This window comes from Megascapheus bottae, chromosome 10, assembly GCF_031878675.1.
Source record: "Megascapheus bottae isolate mThoBot1 chromosome 10, mThoBot2.hap1, whole genome shotgun sequence".
Classification (NCBI taxonomy): Eukaryota; Metazoa; Chordata; class Mammalia; order Rodentia; family Geomyidae; genus Megascapheus; species Megascapheus bottae.
Genome location: NC_143518.1, coordinates 5,746,079 through 5,761,890, shown reverse-complemented (window position 1 = coordinate 5,761,890; position 15,812 = coordinate 5,746,079). Strand labels below are relative to the sequence as shown.

At 43.2% G+C, this 15,812-nt stretch overlaps 1 protein-coding gene across 3 annotated transcripts in view; it reads left to right on the top strand.

The window, feature by feature from the left end:
* Positions 1 to 12,250: 12,250 nt before the first annotated feature.
* Marchf3 (membrane associated ring-CH-type finger 3) overlaps positions 12,251 to 15,812 on the top strand; it is a 186,960-nt gene continuing 183,398 nt past the window's right edge. For all 3 annotated transcript variants that reach the window (XM_090339689.1, XM_090339690.1, XM_090339688.1), the window contains exon 1: positions 12,251 to 12,442. The gene's annotated coding sequence lies outside the window, so the exon portion shown is untranslated. The remainder of the gene's footprint in view (positions 12,443 to 15,812) is intronic.

Sequence of the window (15,812 nt, the reverse complement as noted above, 5' to 3'; positions counted from 1 at the left end):
CTGGCCATTTATATGCACATTTTATTTGGAAAGAGCTTTTCAGTATCTTTTAGTAGCTAGGCTTGCATGCTGGATGACTTTGTACAAATTACATAATCTCTTTGTATCTTAAATTTCCTCACAGGTAAACTCTAGGTGGTAATAGTAACCCACCCTCAAGGAGTATTATGCAGACTAATAGGGATCCATAAAACACACAGCACACGTTAAAAAAAATGTTACCTGCATGCTTATTAGACATGAAATCCCCTCTCGTCACCAACACTAATAAGCAGACACAATCTTCAGTCATGGAAGACAGGAACAATGATGGCAGGAAATAAGTACATAATACATCCCTGAAGCATGTTTGCTGACCTCTTATCTTTCGTTTATGATACAATTAGAGGGTATACTTATAAATGCACTCATCTGAAAAATATTCTTAGAAAACATTTGTGCATGTTACACAAGTCTTTCAGCTGACATTAATCAGGGTTGGTGTGATGCCTAGAATAGTGTTCTGGTTTACTGGTAAGTTTTCACAGCCATATTTAGCCTCTTCTTATTTCTCTCATGACTAAAAGAATATGTGGCCAAAACAAGATCTTCACATCTGTTTCACACTGGCATAGATAAAAATGGGGAACCATGGAATTTGGAAACCACGATAGGATAGTATGAAGGCATTAACCCATGATCAGGGCTTTTTTAAATGCACCTTCAGTTACATAGAAAAGGGAAGCAGAAAACAAGCATAGCTTTCATTCTTATCCATTCTGCTTTGAAAAGTTCAAATAATTAAAAGGGTCTGATTCATTTTACCCATTAGTTCATTTACAATTAAAATGGTATGTGTGACTCTGAACAACCATTAGTGCTCCATACTGTGTGCTCTCCCCCGTTTATAAGCAACAGCCCTCCTCCTCTGCATAGTTCACGTGAACATGAACTCTAAGCAAGCAGAACCATCTGGACCTTGACCTTGACCATGATCTTTCTTGTTTGCATCCCTGAGAATTTAGGTTGTATTTCCTAGTAATAGCTAACAAATTCCATTTTGCCTATCTCTTTGAGTTCCAGCCTCTGTAGATAATACTATGGACCTTGCTGGGAAGGCTGCCTAGTGCTCTTTGAGATACCCACACTGTAGATGTAACTCAATGACCTTGGGCCCTGGAGTCAAAAAAAAATCATCAACCTGCCTACAAAGACACACAAGGTTTATATAGCTGAAATGCCGGTATCTTAGACTAGTCTTCAGCAACTAACAAGTTGAAATACATTTCACACTTTCCCTGCCTATGGCAGCTAGTAGACCCTAATTAAAATTCACCCTCTCCAGTGAAGAGTGAAAAGTTTCAGTGAGCCTTATTGTTGGGGATATTATCTATTGTACATGTTTTTTTTTTAATAAGGTGAATGCCAGCATGTTTCTACCTCAGTAATCTATGGGAATCTTGGCACTTGTGCTGAGTATATCAGGAGAGAAAGCTACAAAGGGTAGCCACTGAGGCTAACGTTTCATTTTGTCTCACCCCATTGATCTTAAAACTGGAAGAAAGAGTCATGGTAACATCTGACCTCTTACTTAAACTTAATAATCCTTACACATCACATTTGTTATTTTTTTCACTTTCAACTTCCTAAGCAAACAAAAAAAAGGGGAGAGACACCCACAATTACTCATAAGTCTCTCTGGCTCTCTAAAATACAGACCAGGCTAAGATTAAATAAGGTACTGGAAGGTACATGGAGAACTCTATGTATTGAATTTTAGATTTCAAAATGCCTCCATTTTGGTGGTTTCTGAGTTGCCTTCGTGCAGAGTGGCAACACTGGCCAGTCATTTGTGGTAGATGCTTGTTCTAGAAATAGACTTTTCTCACCAGTCATGCACAGTAGCTTTTCTTTAAAAAAAAAAATCTTGTGATTGTATACAGAGATTCCCTTCTTGAATATTTGTTAAATGTGACATTTGATTTAAATAAGCAATGCATTTCCATTTCCATTCTAAATATTTGGGGATTAACGATAGTATTTCTCTCACTTGATTTCGTTTGGATGATATTAAGCAGCAAAAATACTGATTAGTAGCCTGTATCTGTGTGTTGGGGTGGGAGGGGTGGGAAAAAAAAGTCTTTCTTGTAGCCCAGGCTGAACTTTGTAGCTTTGGCTAAACTTGAACTCACCATACTCCTGACTCTACCTGCTAAATCCTGAAATTATTTGCAGCACCACTTCATGTGAAAATAAACTGTTGATGAGTAAAGCCTCAAACTAATATGGAGACCCCTTTCATTGGGTGGTAAATATATAGATTAGACTGTAATACTAAGGGGGACTTCAGACTGAATTGCTTAATGAGTGGAGGGCAGCAAGGGATAAAGGAAATAAGCAGAGATGGAGAGGAGCTAGCTAAGAAGAAAGTGAAAAACCAAATATAGCAAAGATATTCATAGTAGGGCTAACTGAGTCATAGAACGCTTGCCTAATATGTTCTGAGTTAGATTCCATCATTGCAAAAACCCCAAAACTCACAACTGATCATCAAGATCAGATATCAGTTACAATTGTAGGGCAGAAAAGTAAGGGATACTACTAGAGTTGACTTTTGACATAAAATAACAGACATGTAAAAGAATTTAGTTTATTCCTATGAACTTCTTATTTCTAGAAAGATATTGCGCTAAGGTAAGGTACGCATTATTGACTGGGAATTCTGAATTTACAAAACAGAATCTGATCCTGTTCTCATTTGATTCCATGTGTAAATCAGGATTACTACTCTTTTTTGGGGGGTGGGAGGGGAGCTCAAAAGAAATCTTTATTTTACAAAAGTAAAACGCATTTACAAGCATCACAAATACCAGCTGATAATACTTGACAGTTTTGAACCACTTCAAGTTAAGTTTTCCATAAGCTTTTAAAATTGCGAGATTAGTCATTTTACTCCAGTGAGTTACCAGTTTTTGTTTCCACCATTCCATAGGGTATTTGGTTTATCAATTTTTTCCATTTGATAGCCATTTAGTTTTTAAATAAAACAATGTCCTGAGCGTCTGACCCCATTGTGGGATAGTAATCATTTCAAGAGATCACTCAAAATCAAAGGACTGCCTGCCTTTTACAAGTGAATACTGTAGCTTTACTGGGATCACATTCCTAATCCATTAATCCATTCCTCTCTCTTCTCAGGTTTGCTGAACTTTCATAAAGACAAGGGAAATGGAAGAGGTGGGAGAATATCACTGATCTTCTGAAATCACATTACTAAGAATGACATGCTTATACCTCCCAAATTGGATCTTAGTCGTTTCCTTCAAGGAGTCCTGCTTTTGAATCCCCTGCTTTTTCATTATTGCCTATACAACCTCATGTTTGGTCTCAACCTCCATGCATCGTTTTAGTTCATCTATTAAAATAGGCATTATAATAAGCATCTTTTTATGGTGAGAAGAGAGCAGTGAATGTCAGGACAAAGTTTACCTCTGATTTCTTAATTTAAGAGAGCATTGATAGGGCTGGGAATGTGGATTAGTGATAGAGTGCCTGCCTACCATGCACAAAGCCCTGGGTTCAATTCCTCAGTACCATGTACACAGAAAAAAGAGAGCATTGGTAATAAAATTTAAGATGGGCATTCATTCAATATCCAATATTTATTCAGCATTAAATGAGAATTAAGTGAGCCAAAATGCCTACCTTCACAGAATACACTTCTATTGGATACTCAAAATGTAAGTCGAATCTCAACAAGCTTCTTTTTCTTCTTGCCTGAATGTTTAAGGAAACACCAAGAATGGAATGGGCATAGGAAAGAGTGTCAGGGATTGAAGGAAAGATATTACTACAGTTTAGATCCTAAATGTCTCTTAAGGACTCTTTAGAAATCTTGGTTACCAACCTGTGGCATTATTACTTGCTAACAGGACCTTTAAGAGTTTGGCAAAGTGAAAGGGAGTTCAATCCTTGGAAGTAAGTCCTTGAAATAAATAATGGGACCCTGCTCCTTTACTCTTTCACTGCAATTACCAGCCAGTATGAGGTGAACAGTTCTGCTGTACCACATGCGCCTCTAATGACAGCCTACCTTACCACAGTCCCAAAGCAATTAGACCAAGCGATCATGCATAAAACATGTGAAGCTGAACCAAGCTAAAGCATTGTTCTTTAAAAGCTGATTTTTCAAAGTATTTTGTCACAGAGATGGAAAGCTGATTACCACAAGATTTTTCAACTGTCATACGATCCAGAGAGAGACTGTAAACCATGGGTTTGGCTTGTTCAGTGGCTTCACAATGTCACCAAGAACTCTGCTACCTTCTGTTCCCTGCTCTGCCTGCTGTGACACAAACTTCATCCTCCAGCAAATACAAAACAGTTTCAGATGACTCCTGGGAATTCATTTTTACTTCCTTAGATTCAGGGAAAGAACACATCTTCTCCAAAAATTCTATGCTTCGCTCTGAATGAGACCATTATTTTGGAAGGGAGTTGGACAACATTGTCGATCTGCAATCTCCAAATAATGTGAGGCCAAGTTTCTTCCAGCCTTCAGTGTTATTAGAAAATCACTGTAAAAATCAGAGCTACCAACTTGGCAGTTAAAAAAGTAAACCAGTATTCGTCCCTTTCTTCTTTTATTTCTTCTTCCTCTTCTTCCTTCCTTCCACTTCCTACTGGCAAAAGTTGGGGTTTTTAACTTAGATGATCCATTTTTGCATTTTGATTCTCTGACTGGATAAACCTATTTATCATTGACAAGTTTGGAAAATTCCCTACAAGAGTAAGAAGAGCTCTCCCCTTGGGTACTCATGAATAAAGTGAAATCCTATTTTTTAAAACTTATAATTAAACATTTTAATGTTTTTCATAATTAAACTTAATTTCTTATTTTAAAAGTATCTTTTTAGAATGTTTAAAAAATATTTGTAAATGTTTGTTTATAAATACTTGTTTAGAAAAATAATGTTTGCAAGTGCTTGTTTAGAAAAAATGTTTCATGAGAGGGGGTGTCAATGCTTGAAAAGTAATGCACTTACTACCTGCAGAATGTAACTGTAACCCCTGTAAACCTTATCCTGACAATTAAAGAAAAAAATATTTGAAAAATACATGTGTATGTTTGTAAGTGCTTGTAAACTGAGCTATGTTAATATCACATATTGTTATGCATATGTTAGTATGGTACACATTAGAATGACATACTAAATATCTGCATGCTGGAACACTTAGTAACCTAAAAAAGTTGCCTTCTACTCTTCAATCTTTTTTCTATAGCTTCTCTGCAGTAGTCATTCTCCATTGTTTCTTGAATTTGTCTATTTTCAGTGTCATTTCCACTACTCATAAACTCCATTCTCAAAATTCCTCCCATCTTTCAAGGGCCTTGAATTTCACTGGCTCTAGAAATTTTTGAAAACTCATTTTCTCTAAACTTTGGTCCTTGCTACTTGAAGCCCTCCTGATTGATAAACCACTTACTGTTGCTCCAGCAAACATCAAGCTTACACAAGGCAGGGACCATGTAGACACCTATCTCTGTGTACAACCACCACACAGACCTTGGTGCCTCGCCAACAGTAATACTGAATAGCTTGCTGATTGAATGGATGAGTGATTTCTCACCCTGTCCCTATTGTGCGCTTAGATAAAACACCTCTCCTGGCAGTCTCAGTTGCCTCAGCTATGAACAGAATATAATGGCATGAAGGTACTCCCCAGGTGTGCTGTGAAGAATAAGCCAATGACTGAAAAGCAATTTGAAAATGTAAAATGAAATGCTATATATAAACGTTACATAATCAAAATCATTCCCTCTGTATTATGTTTTATTTGGCTTTATATCTTCAAATCCTTTGTGAGTTTCAGGATTTCACAGATGCAATAGCATCCATGTTAGTACCTAGATTCTCTTGGGTAATAAACAATTTTGTGTATTATACCTCATGGCTACTTTTCCCTGGCACGCTTACATGTGAATCTGTCATAATTTGAGGTATTCATACTAACTAATGATACAGCTCATTTCTAAAGGATAAGCCATTCTTTTTTACTCTTTGGCTAGCTAGTTACTATTCTAGAACTGTCTTAAGGGAACCAGCTCACATTGTGTCTTACATCTAGATGATAAGCATATGGTTCAGCTGCCCAGATCTTTTAGAGGCTTACAATAAGACCTAGAAAATAGATTGGCATTTTGAAGCACTGCTTGTTTTCTGTGGCCTTATATGAAACTCCAAATCTTTCCTTTATTGTGATGTATGTGCTAGGAAATGCCTGTTGCAACCTACCTTCCTCATTATCAGGAAAGATGTGGATTAACTCTTTCCACATGAAAGCAAGGAAACGCTAGCCCAAGACGATATTTTGTTTCCTAATGTATTCAAGAAAGGGGTTGCCAATGGAAACAATAGATTTTCCTAGATCACCTCCAGTTCCAGTTCCTATAAAGAGGCTTTTGACTTTTAATATGTAGCAGAATATTTTCTCTAGAATAGTATTTGAAGTTGGAAGCTGAGGAAGAAGAAACAGCAGTAACATCACAGGCTTATGTCATGAACATCAAGTGATTTGTTAGATGTAAAGGTGTTAAAATGGACCATGACACAAGGTGGTAAGTACTCAAAAAATAGGGGCCAGGCATGATGGCATACACCGTTATCGCAGTTACTTGGCCAGTGGAGGTAAGAGCATTAGATATCAGTCAGGCAAAAGCACAAAGTTCTGCCTAAAAGAATAAAAACTAAGCTACAGCTCAAGTGCTTGCGTAGCAAGTGCAAGGTCCTAATTTACAGTGCCATCAATAAATCCATCAACCCATCTGTCAATGAGTAAATTAGGGGGTGGGAGTGTTAACCATAGAGTGAGTGCCTTCTATAAGCCTGTCTTCTCATTTGAACTTCATAGCAAGCTAATGAGACAAGCTCAATCATCTTTAGGCCCACTCTATTTGGTTCAGAAAAGCTAATCCATTTGTCCAAAGTGTCACACTAAGAAGTGGAGAGAAAATTCAACCTTCTTCCTCTAAGATTCCCCAAACCCATACTATTTGCATACTACAAACGTTTTCCTATTTTTATGCCATTTGTCAAGATTATGTGTCAACTTGACTATGCCATAGAATGCAATATTATTTCTGGACGTGTGTGTGTGGATGTTTCTAGATGAGATTAGCATTTGAATAGGAAAACTCAGTAGATTTCCCCTATGTAGATTGTCCTTAGCATTGGAAGTGAATAAAAACAATTCCAACACTATGTTACATTGGTTCACACTTTGTCCTTTGTCTGACCATTTTGTTACTTCCCTTGCCTTCCCTAATTCAAATAAATGTATTTGCAGTTCACCAGGTACCAAAATCAGATTCAGTGACAACAGAGAATAAACCAAAGGGGAAAAATTTAAAAAAAAAAGAAAAAGAAAAAGAAATAACTTCACATAGTACATTCAAAACAACAACCACAAAGGAAAACCTCTTGATTCTATGTCCTGGAGTTCATTTCATTTAGCAACATCTTATATGGTCGTGGTACATGGCTATTGGACAATTGTCCAACAAGTAATGTACTCACTACTGACAATTAAATTGGAAAAAGGGATGGGCAAATTCAACCTCTTGCTTTAGTTTTGTCTGCTTGAGCAGGGGACATAAGTCATTTGTTGTCCTTGGAATGCCTGGTTTTTTAAGGCTTCAGAACAGGACTGAAGTTAAGCCAATGATTTTCTTGTGTCTCTTATTAACAGATAGTAGACTATAGAGAGAAGCTCCTGTTACTTCAAGTTGCTCCTTCAGGACTGCTCATTTTGTCACAAAGTTTTGAAATCTCTTCTGGTAGATTCCTGATTCATTTGTCTAGTTTTATACTATACCATCATTTTCCAAGATCCCTATAGTTTTCCATCAGGCCTTTTCTCATTGATATGTATTTATTTATATGAATACTGAGATTTGAACTCAGGGCTTTGTACTTAATAGGCAAGCATCCAGTCCCTTTTTATGCTCTGGTTATTTTTGACAGGATCTCACGTTTTACTCAGGCTGACCTAGGCCATTGCCCCTTAGGTTTCCTGCCATAACTGGGACAGACATACACTTCCAAACTCAGCTTTCTTTATTGAGATAGGGATCTCTTAGACGCGTCACCACAGTGTCAATGATGGGAAATTCAGATATGAAAGGTTCATGATTTTCCCAAGGTCTCAGAATGAATCCACAGCAGAGTATTACATTCTGTGCTCTTCATGAGAACTTAGAAAATTTTGTATTTCTTTGCTGAGATATTTCACAGTCATCTTTAAATTTTGCACAATTTTAAAAGCAAACCTATGTTGAAAACCTATTCCCATTGGGGAGTGAAGAAAAGGAAAACCACTATTCACTTAAAATTTCCCTCTAGATCTACTTCTATAACTTTTCTTATTTAGGTGGTGCATTCCCCTTTAACAGCTTCCTATACATTAATAATCAAACGAGGGTGATGAAGGGCACTTTTTACTATTTCCATTTATAGAGGGATAAGAATGCAATGAAATTGGAGTAGATGGAAATTGCATGTGTAAGGACTTGTTCAAAGTACACTACTTTCCTATCTCAACCTCGTTTTCTTTTCCTTTTTGGCAGTTAGCACTATTCTAAATGCAATGTATCTGGAGTACTTTGTAAACATTATCACAGGGTCCTCCTTGAGCTGCTATTTTGCCAGCTGTTTGATGGCCAAGGAAGTGAGGGTAAACAGAGGTTAAGTGACTGCCAGAAGCAGTCACCACTACAGCCACTCAAATTAGAACTCATGACTCCTACCACTCAACATTCAATTGAAATTTAGAGAGCTCTAAAATATTTAGAGTCAAGAGAGAGAGAGACAGAGATGTCAGTGCCTGTAGGGAAATTCACTGCTTCTTCACAAAGGGACAAACCCTGCACCCATGTTTCTACCTGACTCTTCTCATTTATCGGCCATTTCACAAACTTCTTTATCCCTTTTAATGAAATATGAAATGGGTTACAGCTACATGTGACTTCCACATGTGGACAACCATGGTTTTCTGTTTATTTATACAGATATTATTCCTTGGTCTAGGAACAGATCTAATTTTCTTTTGGAGATGATCAGGATGGCTCAAAATCAGAGAATGTTATAGGAAATGGAAGCCAAATAGTCCACTTTACTGTGCCTCCAAATGCTTAGGTGTGTTGTCTTGTTTCCAGATGATAAAGTCCCATAGAAAATGAATTACAATAAAAGATATTATGCTAATATAATCCATATGTGCTATATTTTCCACGACATTCATTCTATAAGAAAAAATGTGCAGATATGAAACAAATGAGAAATCAGGCCATGAAAGTCACCTGTTTAATTCTAACTTTTCACAAAAGACATTTATTTCCTGCATCTAATGTAAACACTATCATCAGTACAGCCATCGGGCAGATCTTAGTTTCTGTTACTGGGGTGATTTTAAAAGTTGTTTTCTTTCATTTTTGCAGTGCTGGTGATCAAAACCAGGAGCTTGCTACTGATACGAAAATTTTCTATCACTAAGTTAACACCTTCAACCCTTCCAATATGACTCAAAAAATAATCATTAGCATCTGTGTAAAACCTTCACCGGGTGTGAATAAACACTGTTGGCAAGTTCTCGTTACTACTCAGGAATGTGGGAGGAAAAAAATGAAAAAAAAATAATTTTCTTCCATCATTTCCTAGTAATTCTCGACAAAGATGATGTTTCTTGGCGTCTTCAGTGCAGAAGCTCGCAGAAGTTCATGGAAGAAAACAGAAGAATGTATTTTTTGGAACATATGACAGTGAAGTTTTCATACTTGCCATCGTTAGGCTTTTGAATGTCCCTTAGCTATCTCTGTTTCTGCAGTCTGTGGTACCACAGACTGTGGGGCCCAGAAGAAGGTCAGTAGGGGTATGCTTTGAAGGAGATACTGGGAAAGTCATCTCTCCCTGTCTCTTTAATTCTTGGCAACAAGTGAGGTGAGGAGCTTAGCTCTACCCAGAGCTCCCACCGAGATGTACTGTTGCCACAGGTCCAAAGAAGTCAAGCAACTGAGACCTCTGAAACAGCTCAAACCGAAATGTCCTCCTTATAGGTATTATGTCATAGCAGTAGAAAGCTGACTGACACGCGGTATGTCAGGGTAACAGAGTACTCCAAGACTCTCTCTTGTTTGGCACTCATAGTCCCGTCTCTTGCCTAATCCCACTCCATATCCTAACATGGATACCTCAACATTCTGTTCAGAAATATAAGCAGCCTCTGCAACCTTAGGTGAGCTCAGAGCTCAGCTAAGAGGTTCAGCCTCCCCTACTACAAGATCACTTCATTCCTTTCCAGTCATAAGCTGGCCCTTTACCTTCTCCCTGGTGACTTCATCTTTCTTTTTTCCTTTCTTCCCTCCTTTCTTTCTGTTTACTACCATGGGGCTTGGACTCAGCCCAAATGCTGTCTCTGAGCTTTTCTGTGCTCATAGTAAGTGTTCTAGTACTTGGGCCACACCCCACTTCGTTTGTGTTTTGTTTTGGTTTTTGTTGTTGGTGGTAGTTTTATTGGAGATAAGGGCATCACAGACTTTCCTGTCCAGGCTGGTTTTGATCTGGGATCTTCAGACTTCTCAGCTCCCTGAACAGCTAGGATTACAGACATGAGCCACCAGCATCCAGCAGTGTAAGATCTTTTGGAGGCTAGATGGCTACTGAATACTGGTAGCTCTCGCACTCGTGCACGCTTGCTACACTTACAGCCCTTTTAGGACTTCTGGGATCTGAGAGAGACAATGATTGGAAGCTGGCAGTGTGAGAAGTATGCGGGTGAATGTCAGGACACCACGAAGTTTGGCTCCTTTCCTGTTGTCCATTCCTTTAGTCCCACCAATAGGCATTTGGCAGGCGCAGTTCCCGGCACAGACTCTATCCACCTTAGCAATCTAAGTTCACTTACATTCTAGGTAAAGTAAAAAAAGAGCACTCAATCTGCCACTTCTCGTTCTCTCTCCTCTTCTCCCCTCTCACCAACAGGTGTGTGTGTGTGTGTGTGTGTGTGTGTGTGTGTGTGTGTGTGTGTGTGTGTGTGTGTGTGTGTTCCTGCCAGGGTAAGAAAAAAACTGACTAAAAAGACCATCCTTTCACAAGATCAGCACCGGTTGTAACTTGGGTGGGCCTTGTGCAGGAAGTTATTTTCCAGAGAACCTTGAAACTCAGGCTCCCCATGCCTTCCTTCGACCTAGATTTTTGAGGTAGGTACCCATCTCAGCCAGGAACCTCCCTAGGGAGAGAAGGAAGAAGCGTAAAATAGATGTGGCTTGCCCTGCAACTTCCCATCCGCCGCGAAGATGGACGGTGATCCCGGCTCCTCCAGAATATTAGCGGATCAAGAACACAGCGGCAGAAGCCATCCCGATAGACAGGCACTCCGCTGGAGACGGGGATCCACGCGGCTTCTGGCGGCTCGGCGCCCTGGAGCCTCCCTCGTCCCTTGCCCAGGGCAAGGACTCAAGGCGCCCTGCGGTGGGGAAGACCCAACCCTGGGCAAGTCCCCAGCGATGACCCAGAGCGGTGTCCTAAGCCCAGGGAAAGGGCGAGGGTGGGACAGGCCTTGTACGTCGGGGAAGGTTTATTTTGGAGACGGCCTTCCGATCGAGATCAGCACCTTTTCCAGGGAGCCAGGAGCTCCTGGACTCTGGGCGCAGCGCTCCTCCAGCAGCCCCGTGGCACGGCTGGGGCACGCCCGCTTAGGGGCCCCAGGCCCTTTCGACGCCCGGGCTCCTTCGGGGGCGCCAAGTTCCATCGTCTACTACTAGGATCCTAGCTCCAGGGCGCGCCGATGAGCTACGACTCCGGGCGGGGAGGAGGTCCTGACCTCCGTGGCCGCCGCCTCGCTCCCGCGGCGTCCAGAACCCACAGCTATGGGCCTGGGGGTGCCAGCCAGCGGCTGCCACACTTCGAAGCCAAAGACAGCCCGCAGGCCCGCGGCTCGCGCCCAGGTCAGCCCTCGGCCGCAGGCGATTGGACGGTGGCTGCGGGGCAGGACCCAGAGCTGGGCACCGCCTACGGCAGCCTGAGGCTTGGGCGACCTCACGGTTGGCTGTGGACCTCGCCAATCACAGGCTGATGGACGCCACGCCCTGCGGGGCCGGCCGGAGGCTGGCTCCGCCCCCGAACGTGGCCCCGCCCCCTCCCGCCTCGGCTCCGCCCCCCTCCCGAGCCCAGTCTTCTTCAGCCCGGCGATCCGCCTCATTTGCTGAGCAGGTCCTTGAATTGTCAGCGCGCTCCGGCCACTGCTGAGTCGGGCGGCCGCCGGGCTTCCCGGTGCGTCCCCGGAGCTGCACCCCCGGAGCCAGCGTGCCCGGGTCCTCTAGGACGCGAGCAGCCACCGGTGGGAGACAACTTGGGATTGAGGACCTGCGGCAGGGACATCGGTCCGCGGCGGGGACTCGGCCGGGAGGGTGAGTGGTCTCGCGCGGTGCGAGCCGGCGCCGTTCGGCGGGCGGCGGGGACCGGGCGCGTCCGGGGCCCCGCTCGCCTGTCCTCCCGTCGGAGCGCGGCCGCTGCGGGCGGCCAGGCCGGGTGGGATGTTCTCCGGACCAGGTTGTCCACTCCCCAACTTCTTGTCTCCAGAGCACCCCAACTCGGCTCGGCGTTCGCAGACCTCCGCTTCAGGCGGGACGCGCCCGGGGACGGCGGAGGTCCGGCCGGCGCTCGGGGAGGGGGGGGCGGCGGTGCCCGTCCGGGTGCGGGCGGCGGTTCCTAGACGGCGTGCCCCGCGGCTCCCACAGACCTGACCCGCCCCGAGCCGCCGCCGCGGCCGCGGGGATCGGCGGGCGGAGCGAGGCGGGGCGCGGGCTCGGTCAGGAGGACCCTCCCGCGGCTGGAGGGCGCGGGGGGACCGGGGGCGGCGGGCGGCCCGGGCCACGCCGTGGCGCGCGGCGTGGAACGGACGGCCACCCGAAACTTTGCGAAGTCCTGGCCGCCTGCGGTTCCCACCGCGCCGGGAACCGCGCCCCTCTGGAGGTGCGCGGACCTCACCAGCCCTACCCGGAGGCATCTCCGGAAAACCCGGCTCGCTCCGGCGAGGCTGGGTCCCCCGACCGTGTCCAGTCCGGGAAGGGGACCGTCGGCCTGGCGGAGGGCTGATCGCCCGAGCACCTGTGTTCAGGTGGTGGCGTAGTGGCGCGTTGTGAGTTGGCGTGGGTTAGATGCTCATTCATTCGTATCCCCGCCCCACTCGATTAGTCAGAACGGATGTTTCCCTCCCTCGACGCGGACCAAGTATCATTCAGGATAGTATGTCCGCGTCCATTCTGGTTTGACACCAGTGGGAGTTGATCGAGTACTCCGGAGAGGAGCTTGGGTCCGGAATTTGGGAATGTTTAGGTCTTTGAAATGTTTAGGTGTTGTGTGTGTCTGTGTGTGTGTGTGGGGGGGTGTTTTTGTATGTGTAAAATTGATAGGGGAAAGTAGCCTTGAACTTCCCCTTGGCACCGGATGGACACCCTGAGCGGTGGCCGTGTATGGCGAGGGTGTATATTTAAGCGTGGCTACGTCCGTCTGGCCTGTCTGGGTCAGCGTATGTTCATGAACTTTAAGAGCTTTCCGTTCAATACCTCTCGGTGCGGATTCCGCGTTCCCGTTTTACAGCCCCGCAGCCGCCAGCCAGCCCATCTGTTAAAACATAACATGGACACTTCAGCCAAAGCACTGGGGTGGAGCACGGGTAGAGGACAACGCTGCGCAGAAATAACACGTTACAAACAAAGCCTGTCTCAAGTTCTATTTTCCTTTACTATCTGGCCTGATCTTGCATTTGGCAAGGAAAAAGAGAAAAAAAAATGTCTCTAGAAAGGACACACTGTATTTCGTGAAATAAGTGTAGCTATGATTGGAGAGGAGGGGAAGCTTCTTGGAGAAAAAAAAATACAATCCTTCTAGAAAAAGAAATGTGGTGTTTGTCACATCACCCTGCAGCACGGTTTACTGCTTTGCAGTAGCATGTATATCAGAAACTGGTCTTATTTTTGCTTCTTAGCAGAGTGTATTAAAACTGAATTGTTTTGCACCCAAAAGCCCCACATTTCAGTAGAAGCAAATAGAGCTTTATTACAGAGATGAGAGTTAAGGCTGTCTCAGTAATTCTAATGAAGCATGCTTTTAGGAATTTACAAGTTGAGCATGAATTTATATTTAGCCTAATCACTGGTAGAAGTGGTTCACAATATAGTTTTAAAATAATAAAAATGAAGCCAGGCACCGCTGACTCACGCCTGTAATCCTCACAACTCAGGAGCCTGAGTTCTGAGGATCATAGTTCTGCACCACCTTGGGCAGAAAAGTCCCCATGAGACTGTTATCTCCAGTTACTCAAAGAAGTAGACTTAAGGCTCAAGTGGTAGAGTGCTAGCCTTGAGTACAAAGAGGCCCATGGACAGTGCCCAGACCCTGAGTTCAAGCCCCAGGACCAGTAATAGTAATAATAATAGTGCTTTATCACAAAACTTTTGATGGCTAAAAAGGCATGGGAGGAGTATAACAATAAATTCCTGCAGCCAAGTAACATACTTTAGTACAAAGGCATGTAATAACATAGTTACTTTTAGTGACAATGAAGGCAGTACTTTTGAGAAGCTTAGTTGATATTTTCACAATAACTTTATGTTCACAATTACTTTTTTTGCCATCCTGGGGCTTGAACTCAGGGCCTAGGTACAGTCCTTGGGATTTCTCAAGCCTAGCACTCTACCACTTGAGCTATAGCACCACTTCCAGCCTTTCCTGTGTGTGTGTGGTACTGCAGAATCGAATCCAGGGCTTTATGCATGCTAGGCAGGCACTCTACCAGTAGGCCATATGCTCACAATGCTCACAATGACATTTTAATAATAGCGTTGATTATACATGGAAAGAATAAGCTAGTGTGGTTTTAAGAACTTATCTTAAAATGTATTATTTATACTTTTACAACATAAAATATTTGGGGGGGAAATAGATAAATCTTTAGTATATACAAGATCAAGCTAAACATAGTAATTCTCCTGCGTTGCTATGATTCATCCAAATCAACTAGGTTGGTTGCTTCTTAGATGATTTCAATTCTTGGGTTGGATTCCAGTCCTGGACATTCAGTTCTTGGGCCAGGGGTGGCACTTAAGAGCCTGCATTTTGAACACGTCAAATGAATCTTGATATCAGATATCCCCTCATCATATTTCAAGAAACACTGCAACGTTGTTTTGATAGAAAAGAACATGGTCTGTGAGCTGATCTAACAAATAATTGTTCAGAAATTTCCAAGTGGCATTTACTGGCTTTGTGAAATTTATAGGTAATGCATCAAACCCATATATTCTCTCTCTCTCTCTCTCTCTCTCTCTCTCTCTCTCTCTCTCTCTCTCTCTCTCTCTCTCACACACACACACACACACACACACACACACACACACACACACACACACACACAAACGGGCTCCTTTTGTCCTGTGTTGGGAAGCTGCATCTATTCCAGTTTCACGTTTGTCCTAATTCCAAAAGTGTCTTTGGAGAAGCTAAATAATTTAATACTCCTCCCTCATCTTGATCCCTCTACTCCTCCATCTCCTCCTCCCCCCACCGCCAGTTTTTAATCCTGGGATGGGTTGGATGGGTTCCCAAGATGCTCTGAGATGACTGGTCAAGCCTAACACACATTGTTGGGTATATCTCCCTGGAGGATAGGAGAAGAGGCAGAACAAACAAACAACTGTTGCCGTTTAGGGGCAAGAACCAAAATATACATTTCAGCTGGGATAGACTTACAAAGTTCTAAGAGAACTAGTCCTAGCT